Genomic DNA, 17424 nt, shown 5'->3' with positions numbered 1-17424 from the left:
TGTTCTCAACTAGCCTACCTGGTTAAATAAAGGTGAAATAAATCAAATAAAAAATAAAAAACCCGGGACGATGCGTATCGGTGAATCGTTACATCGCTAGTCTCTACAACAACAAAGGCCATTGTAAACCTGTCCAGTAGAACAGGGCAGCATAACAGGGCAGTAGAACAGGGCAGTAGAACAGGGCAGCATAATAGGGCAGTAGAACAGGGCAGTAGAACAGGGCAGTAGAACAGGGCAGTAGAACAGGGCAGCAGAACAGGGCAGCATAATAGGGCAGTAGAACAGGGCAGTAGAACAGGGCAGTAGAACAGGGCAGCAGAACAGGGCAGCATAATAGGGCAGTAGAACAGGGCAGCAGAACAGGGCAGTAGAACAGGGCAGCATAATAGGGCAGTAGAACAGGGCAGCAGAACAGGGCAGTAGAACAGGGCAGCAGAACAGGGCAGTAGAACAGGGCAGCATAATAGGGCAGTAGAACAGGGCAGCAGAACAGGGCAGTAGAATAGGGCAGCAGAACAGGGCAGCATAATAGGGCAGTAGAACAGGGCAGTAGAACAGGGCAGCATAATAGGGCAGTAGAACAGGGCAGCATAATAGGGCAGTAGAACAGGGCAGCAGAACAGGGCAGTAGAACAGGGCAGTAGAACAGGGCAGTAGAACAGGGCAGCATAATAGGGCAGTAGAACAGGGCAGCAGAACAGGGCAGCAGAACAGGGCAGCAGAACAGGGCAGTAGAACAGGGCAGCATAATAGGGCAGTAGAACAGGGCAGTAGAACAGGGCAGCATAATAGGGCAGTAGAACAGGGCAGTAGAACAGGGCAGTAGAACAGGGCAGTAGAACAGGGCAGCAGAACAGGGCAGCATAATAGGGCAGTAGAACAGGGCAGTAGAACAGGGCAGTAGAACAGGGCAGCAGAACAGGGCAGCATAATAGGGCAGTAGAACAGGGCAGTAGAACAGGGCAGTAGAACAGGGCAGTAGAACAGGGCAGCAGAACAGGGTAAGAAGTCATACCTCTGAGATCCTGATCTCCTTGGCCAGGTCCTTGATGAGCTGAGTGGGCTTCATGTTCTCTGGAAGCTCATCCTCGTGTTCTAACAGAGCCTGGAGGAACGACACGTTGACAACGCAGTTAAATATGGATTTATATTTCAGATTATACACAATATATAAGAACGTATGTGGACACCCCTTCAAATGAGTGGATTCGGCTAGTTCAGCCACACCCGTTGCTGACAGGTGTATAAAAATCGAGCACACAGCCATGTAATCTCCATAGACAAACATTGACAGTAGAATGGCTTTACAGAAAAGTTCAGTGACTTTCAACTTGGCCCTGTCGTAGGATGCCACCTTTCCGAATGCATAGTGTCAACTGTAAAGTTTGGTGGAGTAGGAATAATGGTCTGGGGCTGTTTTTCAAGGTTCAGGCCCCTTAGTTCCAGTGAAGGGAAATCTTAACGCTACAGCATACAATGACATTGTAGATGATTCTGTGCCTCCAACTTTGTAGCAAAGGTTTGGGGAAGGCCCTTTCCTGTTTCAACATGGCAATGCCCCCATGCACAAAGATCGGTGTAGAAGAACTAGACTGAGCCCTGACCTCAACCCCAATGAACACCTTTATGATGAATTAGAATGCCGACTGCGAGCCAGGTCTAATCACCCAACATCAGTGCCCGACCTCACTAATGCTCTTGTGGCTAAATGGAAGCAAGTCCCCACAGCAGTGTTCCAACATCTAGTGGAAAGCCTTCCCGAAGAGTGGAGGCTGTAATAGCAGCAAACTCCATATTAATGGCCATGATTTTGGAATGAGATGTTTGACCAGCAGGTGTCCACATACTTTTGGTCAAGTAGAGTAGCAGGTATTTGAAGGTATATAGTTGTAATAGATGTAAAGGAGGAAACCAAACTTGCCTGTTTCTTAGTCCAGGCCCTGAAGGCTCCATTGATGATCTTAGCTCCATGGATCAGGTAGGCAGCTGGCTGTCTGTTGGCCTTGTGTAAACCTGAAACAAGACAGAATACTGTTAAAACACATGTTGACAGCCTCTAACAGGGCTGACAGCTCTCCCTCGGTAAAGAGGTCTGACAGCTCTCCCTCGGTAAAGAGGTCTGACAGCACTCCCTCGGTAAAGAGGTCAGACAGCTCTCCCTCGGTGAAGAGGTCAGACAGCTCTCCCTCGGTGAAGAGGTCAGACAGCTCTCCCTCGGTGAAGAGGTCAGACAGCTCTCCCTCGGTGAAGAGGTCAGACAGCTCTCCCTCGGTGAAGAGGTCAGACAGCTCTCCCTCGGTGAAGAGGTCAGACAGCTCTCCCTCGGTGAAGAGGTCAGACAGCTCTCCCTCTGTGAAGAGGTCAGACAGCTCTCCCTCTGTGAAGAGGTCAGACAGCTCTCCCTCGGTGAAGAGGTCAGACAGCTCTCCCTCGGTGAAGAGGTCAGACAGCTCTCCCTCGGTGAAGAGGTCAGACAGCTCTCCCTCGGTGAAGAGGTCAGGCAGCTCTCCCTCTGTGAAGAGGTCAGACAGCTCTCCCTCGGTGAAGAGGTCAGACAGCTCTCCCTCGGTGAAGAGGTCAGACAGCTCTCCCTCGGTGAAGAGGTCAGACAGCTCTCCCTCGGTGAAGAGGTCAGACAGCTCTCCCTCGGTGAAGAGGTCAGACAGCTCTCCCTCGGTGAAGAGGTCAGACAGCTCTCCCTCGGTGAAGAGGTCAGACAGCTCTCCCTCGGTGAAGAGGTCAGACAGCAATCCCTCGGTGAAGAGGTCAGACAGCAATCCCTCGGTGAAGAGGTCAGACAGCTCTCCCTCGGTGAAGAGGTCAGACAGCTCTCCCTCGGTGAAGAGGTCAGACAGCTCTCCCTCGGTGAAGAGGTCAGACAGCTCTCCCTCGGTGAAGAGGTCAGACAGCTCTCCCTCGGTGAAGAGGTCAGACAGCTCTCCCTCGGTGAAGAGGTCAGACAGCTCTCCCTCGGTGAAGAGGTCAGACAGCTCTCCTCGGTGAAGAGGTCTGACAGCTCTCCCTCGGTGAAGAGGTCTGACAGCTCTCCCTCGGTGAAGAGGTCAGGCAGCTCTCCCTCGGTAAAGAGGTCAGGCAGCTTTCCCTCGGTAAAGAGGTCTGACAGCTCTCCCTCGGTAAAGAGGTCTGACAGCTCTCCCTCGGTGAAGAGGTCAGGCAGCTCTCCCTCGGTGAAGAGGTCTGACAGCTCTCCCTCGGTGAAGAGGTCTGACAGCTCTCCCTTGGTGAAGAGGTCTGACAGCTCTCACTTGGTAAAGAGGTCAGACAGCTCTCCCTTGGTGAAGAGGTATTTTAACCTCAATGGGACAATCTGATGAAATAAAGGTTTAATTAATGGACTTAACGGGTTCTGTTCATTCACTTGTTTAACATTGATGGAGCTGAAGTCAGGAGCCGTACAGAGCTGTGATGTTTCATAAAAGCCTCTTTGTGCTGTCAGATAACGGCGCCCTCTAGCCTAACTGCTGTCAGTATTTAACCAATCACAACACATCTACATTCAGAGCCTTGTCACCACACATTTCATACACAGCAAGGAAAATATAACTCTGTTTACCGACTCCACAAAGTTGTTGAAACTGGATCCATTCTGGTTTAATAACAGAAAACAATCCCTATAACATCTGAGTAGTGCATCCTGGAACATGTTACTGCAAGCTGAAGGCTGTTTAATTCAGACTCATGCTTCTAGTTGCATGCCTCGAGCTGTCTGTCTGTCTGCGAAGGCTGCCTCGAGCTGTCTGTCTGTCTGCGAAGGCTGCCTCGAGCTGTCTGTCTGTCTGCGAAGGCTGCCTCGAGCTGTCTGTCTATCTCAAGCTGTCTGTCTGCGAAGGCTGCCTCGAGCTGTCTGTCTGTCTGCGAAGGCTGCCTCGAGCTGTCTGTCTGTCTGCGAAGGCTGCCTCGAGCTGTCTGTCTGTCTGCGAAGGCTGCCTCGAGCTGTCTGTCTGTCTGCGAAGGCTGCCTCGAGCTGTCTGTCTGTCTGCGAAGGCTACCTCGAGCTGTCTGTCTGTCTGCGAAGGCTGCCTCGAGCTGTCTGTCTGTCTGCGAAGGCTGCCTCGAGCTGTCTGTCTGTCTGCGAAGGCTGCCTCGAGCTGTCTGTCTGTCTGCGAAGGCTGCCTCGAGCTGTCTGTCTGTCTGCGAAGGCTGCCTCGAGCTGTCTGTCTGTCTGCGAAGGCTGCCTCGAGCTGTCTGTCTGTCTGCGAAGGCTGCCTCGAGCTGTCTGTCTGTCTGCGAAGGCTGCCTCGAGCTGTCTGTCTGTCTGCGAAGGCTGCCTCGAGCTGTCTGTCTGTCTGCGAAGGCTGCCTCGAGCTGTCTGTCTGTCTGCGAAGGCTGCCTCGAGCTGTCTGTCTGTCTGCGAAGGCTGCCTCGAGCTGTCTGTCTGTCTGCGAAGGCTGCCTCGAGCTGTCTGTCTATCTCAAGCTGTCTGTCTGCGAAGGCTGCCTCGAGCTGTCTGTCTGTCTGCGAAGGCTGCCTCGAGCTGTCTATCTCAAGCTGTCTGTCTGTGAAGGCTGCCTGGAACTAGCTGTCTGTCTGCGAAGGCTGCCTCTAGCTAGCTGTCTGTCTGCGAAGGCTACCTCGAGCTGTCTGTCTGTGAAGGCTGTCTCTACACTGATAGACAGGAAATACATCCACAAACTCTGCTGCTAGTTAATAACATGAAAAGAGATGGAACCCTGTCAGGTGGGTGGGGTTAGTCAAAGAGGATGTTCAGGAACGTTCAGATAGAATGTGTTGTTTAGATCAGATATCTCTCCTATAACATTATATGAGCCATGTTCACCTCACCAAAATACAGTCCTGTACTAAGACAAGGATCCCTGACGTAGAGATAGATATGACCTGGACATTAGAACTATTCTCCTGAAGAGAATAATGGGTAAGAAACCCCTGTGTTCTTAAGACTGCACCATATTCCCTACATAGGGCACTACCAGCCCTATGGGACCTGGTAGTGAGTAGTGCACTATATAGAGAATTGGTTGCCATTGTGGACACAACCTACAGTATGTTGGCAATGTTATTTTAAGAAGGCAATCCGGCTACAGTACAGCAGAGAGAGAAAAAGCATTCAGTGGAAATGTAAACAGAGCACTGTGGCCAGCTGAGAGGAGTTAAATCACACAGAGAGAGCGAGACAGAGAGCGAGACAGAGAGCGAGACAGAGTGCGAGACAGAGAGAGAGACAGAGAGCGAGAGAGAGAGAGAGAGTGAGACAGAGAGAGAGAGAGAGAGAGAGAGACAGAGAGACAGAGAGCGAGACAGAGAGCGAGACAGAGAGCGAGACAGAGAGCGAGACAGAGAGCGAGACAGAGAGCGAGACAGAGAGCGAGACAGAGAGCGAGACAGAGAGCGAGACAGAGAGCGAGACAGAGAGCGAGACAGAGAGCGAGACAGAGAGCGAGACAGAGAGCGAGACAGAGAGCGAGACAGAGAGCGAGACAGAGAGAGAGACAGAGAGCGAGACAGAGAGCGAGACAGAGAGCGAGACAGAGAGCGAGACAGAGCGAGACAGAGAGAGAGACAGAGAGAGAGACAGAGAGAGAGACAGAGAGAGAGACAGAGAGCGAGACAGAGAGCGAGACAGAGAGAGAGACAGAGAGCGAGACAGAGAGAGAGAGAGAGACAGAGAGCGAGACAGAGAGCGAGACAGAGAGCAGTAATTGAACTAGTGATTGTAACTGTGCCAGGCCTTTTGACCCTAATCATCTGTGAACGACGCCAAGCAGACGTTAAATGACTGTAATAATATTAGAGCATCCAACTCCTCATCTGCTGAGCAGACCGTAGGGAGAACACACGCTATCTACCACCAGGGGAACAGGAAACGCATTGTACCGCTAGTCAATAGTCACAGACCCAAAGTCCTCCCCATACACTAGTAGTCGTGGATTGAAAACCAAATAGTTGTGTATCGAAACCAAGGTGTGGTGTATTAAAACCAAATAGTACAAGCAGCTATGAGATGAACCTTAGATAGTCATGGAGTTAAAACCAGACAGACGTGAAGTTAAAACCAGACAGACGCGAAGCTAAAACCAGACAGAAGTTAAAACCAGACAGAAATCAAGTTAAAACCAGACAGAAGTGAAGTTAAAACGAGACAGACGTGAAGTTAAAACCAGACAGACGTGAAGTTAAAACCAGACAGACGTGAAGTTAAAACCAGACAGACGTGAAGTGGGAAAGTTATAAAATAAATAGTGTACCTTTAAACCTCTCCAGCAGGTGTCGGCCCACGTACCAGCAGGCAGTCTCAAAGTTGGGGAACGGAGTCAGACAATTCACCTTGAGACGCTTCTCCACCTCGTACGCTCTGGGAGGGGGAGAAGACGACACAAAGAGATGGAAAATAACTTCAGATAAACTATGTGCTTTACCTGGGAGAATAAACGTTGTGACCTCACAGCTGAAGGTTTTGTCTCGTCCGTTAAAGTGGAGTCTCCACCTCCTCATCGAAACTAGTGATGTTCTCACCTCATCTGCATTTCAACACTCAGGTTGTGGACAAAGTGTCCGGAAAAGGCCAGCGTGTCCACTGGAGTCAGAACTGCATTGATCCAACCTAGGAACAGAAAACATTATATACACATTATATACACATTACAAACATACCAACACATTATATACACACCAACACATTATATACACATTATATACACACCAACACATTATATACACATTATATACACACCAACACATTATATACACATTATATACACACCAACACATTATATACACATTACATACATACCAACACATTATATACACATTAACACATTATATACACACCAACACATTATATACACACATTATATACACACCAACACATTATATACACACCAACACATTATATACACACATTATATACACACCAACACATTATATACACACATTATATACACACCAACACATTATATACACACATTATATACACACCAACACATTATATACACACATTATATACACACCAACACATATACACACCAACACATTATATACACACCAACACATTATATACACACCAACACATTATATACACACCAACACATTATATACACACATTACATACACACCAACACATTACATACAAACATTATATGCACACCAACACATTATATACACACCAACACATTATATACACACCAACACATTATATACACACCAACACATTATATACACACCAACACATTACATACACACCAACACATTACATACACACATTATATACACACATTATATACACACCAACACATTATATACACACATTATATACACACATTATATACACACCAACACATTATATACACACATTATATACACACCAACACATTACATACACACATTATATACACACCAACACATTATATACACACATTATATACACACCAACACATTATATACACACCAACACATTATATACACACCAACACATTATATACACACATTACATACACACACCAACACATTATATACACACCAACACATTATATACACACCAACACATATACACACCAACACATTATAAACACACCAACACATTATATACACACCAACACATTACATACACACCAACACATTACATACACACATTCTATACACACCAACACATTATATACACACATTATATACACACCAACACATTATATACACACATTATATACACACATTATATACACACCAACACATTATATACACACGTTATATACACACCAACACATTACATACACACATTATATACACACCAACACATTATATACACACATTATATACACACCAACACATTATATACACACATTATATACACACCAACACATTACATACACACATTATATACACACCAACACATTATATACACACATTATATACACACCAACACATTATATACACACCAACACATTATATACACACCAACACATTATATACACACCAACACATTATATACACACCAACACATTACATACACACATTATATACACACCAACACATTATATACACACCAACACATTATATACACACATTATATACACACCAACACATTATATACAGATTAACACATTATATACACACCAACACATTATATACACACCAACACATTACATACACATTATATACACACCAACACATTATATACACACATTATACACACCAACACATTATATACACACCAACACATTATATACACACATTACATACACACCAACACATTATATACACACCAACACATTATATACACACCAACACATTATATACACACATTATACACACCAACACATTATATACACACCAACACATTATATACACACCAACACATTATATACACACCAACACATTACATACACACATTATATACACACCAACACATTATATACACACCAACACATTATATACACACATTACATACACACCAACACATTATATACACACCAACAATTTATATACACACCAACACATTATATACACACCAACACATTACATACACACATTATATACACACCAACACATTATATACACACCAACACATTATATACACACATTACATACACACCAACACATTATATACACACCAACACATTATATACACACCAACACATTATATATACACATTATATACACACCAACACATTATATACACACCAACACATTATATACACACCAACACATTATATACACACATTATATACACACCAACACATTACATACACATTATATACACACCAACACATTATATACACACCAACACATTATATACACACCAACACATTATATACACACCAACTCATTATATACACACCAACACATTATATACACACCAACACATTACATACACACATTATATACACACCAACACATTATATACACACATTATATACACACCAACACATTATATACACATTATATACACACCAACACATTATATACACACCAACACATTACATACACATTATATACACACCAACACATTATATACACACATTATATACACACCAACACATTATATACACACATTATATACACACCAACACATTATATACACATTATATACACACCAACACATTATATACACACCAACACATTACATACACATTATATACACACCAACACATTATATACACACATTATACACACCAACACATTATATACACACCAACACATTATATACACACATTATATACACACCAACACATTATATACACACATTACATGCACACCAACACATTATATACACACCAACACATAATATACACACATTATATACACACCAACACATTACATACACACATTATATACACACCAACACATTATATACACACATTATATACACACCAACACATTATATACACACCAACACATTATATACACACCAACACATTATATACACACATTATATACACACCAACACATTATATACACACCAACACATTATATACACACATTATATACACACATTATATACACACCAACACATTATATACACACCAACACATTACATACCAACACATTATATACACACCAACACATTATATACACACATTATACACACCAACACATTATATACACACCAACACATTATATACACACATTACATACACACCAACACATTATATACACACCAACACATTATATACACACATTATACACACCAACACATTATATACACACCAACACATTATATACACACATTACATACACACCAACACATTATATACACACCAACACATTACATACACACCAACACATTACATACACACATTATATACACACCAACACATTATATACACACCAACACATTATATACACACATTACATACACACCAACACATTATATACACACCAACACATTATATACACACCAACACATTATATACACACCAACACATTATATACACACATTATATACACACCAACACATTATATACACACCAACACATTATATACACACATTATATACACACCAACACATTACATACACATTATATACACACCAACACATTATATACACACCAACACATTATATACACACCAACACATTATATACACACCAACTCATTATATACACACCAACACATTATATACACACCAACACATTACATACACACATTATATACACACCAACACATTATATACACACATTATATACACAGCAACACATTATATACACATTATATACACACCAACACATTATATACACACCAACACATTACATACACATTATATACACACCAACACATTATATACACACATTATATACACACCAACACATTATATACACATTATATACACACCAACACATTATATACACACCAACACATTACATACACATTATATACACACCAACACATTATATACACACATTATACACACCAACACATTATATACACACCAACACATTATATACACACATTATATACACACCAAACACATTATATACACAACAACACATTATATACACACATTACATACACACCAACACATTATATACACACCAACACATAATATACACACCAACACATTACATACACACATTATATACACACCAACACATTATATACACACATTATATACACACCAACACATTATATACACACCAACACATTATATACACACCAACACATTACACACACCAACACATTACATACACACCAACACATTATATACACACTAACATTTTATATACACACTAACACATTATATACACACATTATATACACATTATATACACACCAACACATTATATACACACATTCTATACACACCAACACATTATATACACACATTATATACACACCAACACATTATATACACACATTATATACACACATTATATACACACCAACACATTATATACACACATTATATACACACCAACACATTACATACACACATTATATACACACCAACACATTATATACACACATTATATACACACCAACACATTATATACACACATTATATACACACCAACACATTATATACACACCAACACATTACATACACATTACATACAAACACCAACACATTATATACACACATTATATACACACTAACACATTACATACACATTATATACACACCAACACATTATATACACACATTATATACACACCAACACATTACATACCAACACATATACACACTAACACATTATATACACACATTATATACACACTAACACATTATATACACACCAACACATTATATACACACATTATATACACACTAACACATTACATACACACATTATATACACACTAACACATTATATACACACCAACACATTATATACACACATTATATACACACTAACACATTACATACACACATTATATACACACTAACACATTATATACACACCAACACATTATATACACACCAACACATTATATACACACATTATATACACACCAACACATTATATACACACTAACACATTACATACACACCAACACATTATATACACACATTATATACACACCAACACATTATATACACACATTATATACACACCAACACATTACATACCAACACATTATATACACACATTATATACACACCAACACATATACACACTAACACATTACATACACACATTATATACACACCAACACATTACATACACACATTATATACACACCAACACATTATATACACACATTATATACACACTAACACATTATATACACACATTATATACACACCAACACATTATATACACACCAACACATTATATACACACATTATATACACACCAACACATTATATACACACCAACACATTATATACACACTAACACATTATATACACACTAACACATTATATACACACAATCACATTATATACACACCAACACATTATATACACCAACACATTATATACACACTAACACATTATATACACACCATCACATTATATACACACCATCACATTATATACACACCAACACATTATATACACACATTATATACACACCAACACATTATATACACACTAACACATTATATACACACTAACACATTATATACACACTAACACATTATATACACACATTATATACACACCAACACATTACATACACACATTATATACACACCAACACATTACATACACACCAACACATTATATACACACCAACACATTACATACACACCAACACATTATATACACACCAACACATTATATACACACCAACACATTATATACACACCAACACATTACATACACACTAACACATTATATACACACTAACACATTATATACACACATTACATACACACTAACACATTACATACACACCAACACATTATATACACACATTATATACACACCAACACATTACATACAAACATTATATGCACACCAACACATTATATACACACCAACACATTATATACACACATTATATACACACATTATATACACACCAACACATTATAAACACCAACACATTATATACACACATTATATACACACCAACACATTATATACACACATTATATACACACCAACACATTATATACACACATTATATACACACCAACACATTATATACACACATTATATACACACCAACACATTATATACACACATTATATACACACCAACACATTATATACACACATTATATACACACATTATATACACACATTATATACACACTAACACATTATATACACACATTATATACACACATTATATACACACCAACACATTATATACACACCAACACATTACATACCAACACATTATAAACACCAACACATTACATACACATTACATACACATTATATACACACATTATATACACACCAACACATTACACACCAACACATTATATACACACCAACACATTACATACACATTATATACACACCAACACATTATATACACACATTATATACACACCAACACATTATATACACACATTATATACACACCAACACATTATATACACACATTATATACACACCAACACATTATATACACACCAACACATTATATACACACATTATATACACACCAACACATTATATACACACCAACACATTATATACACACATTATATACACACTAACACATTATATACACATTATATACACACCAACACATTATATACAGACATTATATACACACCAACACATTATATACACACTAACACATTATATACACACCAACACATTATATACACACATTATATACACACCAACACATTATATACACACCAACACATATACACACTAACACATTATATACACACTAACACATTATATGCACACATTACATACACACCAACACATTATATACACACATTGTATACACACTAACACATTATATACACACCAACACATTACATACCAACACATTACATACACACTAACACATTATATACACATTATATACACACCAACACATTATATACAGACATTATATACACACCAACACATTATATACACACTAACACATTATATACACACCAACACATTATATACACACATTATATACACAACAACACATTATATACACACATTACATACACACCAACACATTACATACACACATTATATACACAACAACACATTATATACACACATTATATACACACCAACACATTATATACACACCAACACATATACACACTAACACATTATATACACACTAACACATTATATGCACACATTACATACACACCAACACATTATATACACACATTGTATACACACTAACACATTATATACACCAACACATTACATACCAACACATTACATACACAACAACACATTATATACACACATTATATACACACCAACACATTATATACACACATTATATACACACCAACACATTACATACCAACACATTATATACACACCAACACATTACATACACATTATATACACACATTATATACACACCAACACATTATATACACACTAACACATTATATACACACTAACACATTATATACACACTAACACATTATATACACACATTATATACACACCAACACATTATATACACACCAACACATTATATACACACCAACACATTACATACACACCAACACATTATATACACACATTGTATACACACTAACACATTATATACACACCAACACATTACATACCAACACATTACATACACACTAACACATTATATACACATTATATACACACCAACACATTATATACAGACATTATATACACACCAACACATTATATACACACTAACACATTATATACACACCAACACATTATATACACACATTATATACACAACAACACATTATATACACACATTACATACACACCAACACATTACATACACACATTATATACACAACAACACATTATATACACACATTATATACACACCAACACATTATATACACACCAACACATATACACACTAACACATTATATACACACTAACACATTATATGCACACATTACATACACACCAACACATTATATACACACATTGTATACACACTAACACATTATATACACCAACACATTACATACCAACACATTACATACACAACACATTATATACACACATTATATACACACCAACACATTATATACACACATTATATACACACCAACACATTACATACCAACACATTATATACACACCAACACATTACATACACATTATATACACACATTATATACACACCAACACATTATATACACACTAACACATTATATACACACTAACACATTATATACACACTAACACATTATATACACACATTATATACACACCAACACATTATATACACACCAACACATTATATACACACCAACACATTACATACACACATTATATACACACCAACACATTACATACACACCAACACATTATATACACACCAACACATTATATACACACCAACACATTATATACACACCAACACATTATATACACACTAACACATTATATACACACCAACACATGATATACACACCAACACATTACATACACACTAACACATTATATACACACTAACACATTATATACACACATTACATACACACTAACACATTACATACACACCAACACATTATATACACACATTACATACACACCAACACATTATATACACACCAACACATAATATACACACATTATATACACACCAACACATTACATACACACATTATATACACACCAACACATTATATACACACATTATATACACACCAACACATTATATACACACCAACACATTATATACACACCAACACATTATATACACACCAACACATTACATACACACATTATATACACACCAACACATTATATACACACCAACACATTATATACACACATTATATACACACCAACACATTATATACACACCAACACATTATATACACACCAACACATTACATACACATTATATACACACCAACACATTATATACACACATTATACACACCAACACATTATATACACACCAACACATTATATACACACATTACATACACACCAACACATTATATACACACATTATACACACCAACACATTATATACACACCAACACATTATATACACACATTACATACACACCAACACATTATATACACACCAACACATTATATACACACCAACACATTACATACACACATTATATACACACCAACACATTATATACACACCAACACATTATATACACACATTACATACACACCAACACATTATATACACACCAACACATTATATACACACCAACACATTATATACACACCAACACATTACATACACACATTATATACACACCAACACATTATATACACACCAACACATTATATACACACATTACATACACACCAACACATTATATACACACCAACACATTATATACACACCAACACATTATATACACACATTATATACACACCAACACATTATATACACACCAACACATTATATACACACATTATATACACACCAACACATTACATACACATTATATACACACCAACACATTATATACACACCAACACATTATATACACACCAACACATTATATACACACCAACTCATTATATACACACCAACACATTATATACACACCAACACATTACATACACACATTATATACACACCAACACATTATATACACACATTATATACACACCAACACATTATATACACATTATATACACACCAACACATTATATACACACCAACACATTACATACACATTATATACACACCAACACATTATATACACACATTATATACACACCAACACATTATATACACATTATATACACACCAACACATTATATACACACCAACACATTACATACACATTATATACACACCAACACATTATATACACACATTATACACACCAACACATTATATACACACCAACACATTATATACACACATTATATACACACCAACACATTATATACACAACAACACATTATATACACACATTACATACACACCAACACATTATATACACACCAACACATAATATACACACCAACACATTACATACACACATTATATACACACCAACACATTATATACACACATTATATACACACCAACACATTATATACACACCAACACATTATATACACACATTACATACACACCAACACATTATATACACATTAACACATTATATACACACCAACACATTATATACACACCAACACATTATATACACACCAACACATTACACACACCAACACATTACATACACACCAACACATTATATACACACTAACATTTTATATACACACTAACACATTATATACACACATTATATACACATTATATACACACCAACACATTATATACACACATTCTATACACACCAACACATTATATACACACCAACACATTATATACACACATTATATACACACATTATATACACACCAACACATTATATACACACATTATATACACACCAACACATTACATACACACATTATATACACACCAACACATTATATACACACATTATATACACACCAACACATTATATACACACATTATATACACACCAACACATTATATACACACCAACACATTACATACACATTACATACAAACACCAACACATTATATACACACATTATATACACACTAACACATTACATACACATTATATACACACCAACACATTATATACACACATTATATACACACCAACACATTACATACCAACACATATACACACTAACACATTATATACACACATTATATACACACTAACACATTATATACACACCAACACATTATATACACACATTATATACACACTAACACATTACATACACACATTATATACACACTAACACATTATATACACACCAACACATTATATACACACATTATATACACACTAACACATTACATACACACATTATATA

General features: G+C 37.7%; 1 pseudogene; it reads right to left on the bottom strand.

The window, feature by feature from the left end:
• Positions 1–17424, bottom strand: part of LOC121846745 — a 171846-nt pseudogene that overhangs the window by 96708 nt on the left and 57714 nt on the right.

This window comes from Oncorhynchus tshawytscha, linkage group LG07, assembly GCF_018296145.1.
Source record: "Oncorhynchus tshawytscha isolate Ot180627B linkage group LG07, Otsh_v2.0, whole genome shotgun sequence".
Classification (NCBI taxonomy): Eukaryota; Metazoa; Chordata; class Actinopteri; order Salmoniformes; family Salmonidae; genus Oncorhynchus; species Oncorhynchus tshawytscha.
The sequence above is the reverse complement of the archived record's forward strand: the minus strand, read 5'-3'. Positions and strand labels throughout refer to the sequence as shown.